The sequence below is a fragment of the Dipteris shenzhenensis genome, chromosome 5 (genome assembly GCF_047967505.1).
Source record: "Dipteris shenzhenensis isolate YYH24624 ecotype China chromosome 5, Dip_SZ_1.0, whole genome shotgun sequence".
NCBI lineage: Eukaryota > Viridiplantae > Streptophyta > Polypodiopsida > Gleicheniales > Dipteridaceae > Dipteris > Dipteris shenzhenensis.
Genome location: NC_141600.1, coordinates 7,605,261 through 7,606,494, shown reverse-complemented (window position 1 = coordinate 7,606,494; position 1,234 = coordinate 7,605,261).

Genomic DNA, 1,234 nt, shown 5'->3' with positions numbered 1-1,234 from the left:
GTGAAGGGTCGGGTCAAATGTATATGGCCTTAAGGTTCGGTTACATGCAAACTGAACGGGAAAGGGGAGACTTTCAGTAGTGAAACTGTCAGTTCCGTCATTCCGAGTCCCGTGTACTTTGCAATTCCGTTCTCCTGTTGTTAAGCACATCACATACAAGAGATTGGTGGAATCGCCACAGCGCAACAAATGCGGATAGACTCCAATTCCGCCGAACAAATGTTCCACACAGTTACAGTCCTGCATTACTATCTTCACAACATCATGGTCGACCTCTCGAGACATCAGATAGACAAGAAGACTAGAGACCCACTCCACTAGGTCTCAAGGTGGTATCTTTGAAGCCTTTCATTTCAAGAAATAAAACTTCAAGTTTCACGCTTGGCTCGCTTATCTAACGCGGCATTTTTGTTTACATGGATTTTCGTTTCACCACCTAGGGAAAAAGGATAAGGTGAAGGCAGAGAGAGAGAGAGAGAGAGAGAGAGAGAGAGAGAGAGAGCTCACACACACACACACACATGTGTGTGTGTGTGTGTGTGTGTGTGTGTGTGTGTGTATGCTAATATTTACATGCCAATCTTGTGTTTTTCCATGTGTCAAGCTCGGATTTTGTCACACGCTATTGCCATGTCATTGTCCTTTGGACTGTTTCTGGCCACGTCAAAGTGCCATTTCACAGTTTGGCTCTCATGCACAGTCAGTTTGTTGTCTCATATTTATATGTCAAGCTTGTGTTTTCCCATGTGTCAAGGTCAGGTTTTGTCCTGCACTTTTGTCATCGAGTCATTGTTCTTTGGACTATCACGTCAGAGTGTCGTTTCGTAGCCTGGTTCTCGTACATAGTCAGTTTACTGTCTCTTTTTTGCTAGCTCAGCTTTTGCATTCTTGGGTAGCGCGTAGATTTCTTTCTACCGTTTTGGGCCTTTGCCCCTGCAAGAATGGCTAGCATTCATCATGATGTGTATATTCGTATTTATATCTATATGTATATATATAATTAACTATTTATATATTTAAGTATGCATACACACACACGCACACACATATATATAGTACAACACACACACCCCACAAGTCTTGTTCTTTACCTTTGTCTTTCTATGTTGCACTAGGCACATACGCACACACAATGTGGAAGTTGCACTACCTTTTGATTGTTGGATGATTCTTACTAGAGTTTTGATTCATTTTTGTTTGATCCTCCCTCCTAAAACGATGGCTTTAGTTTGCA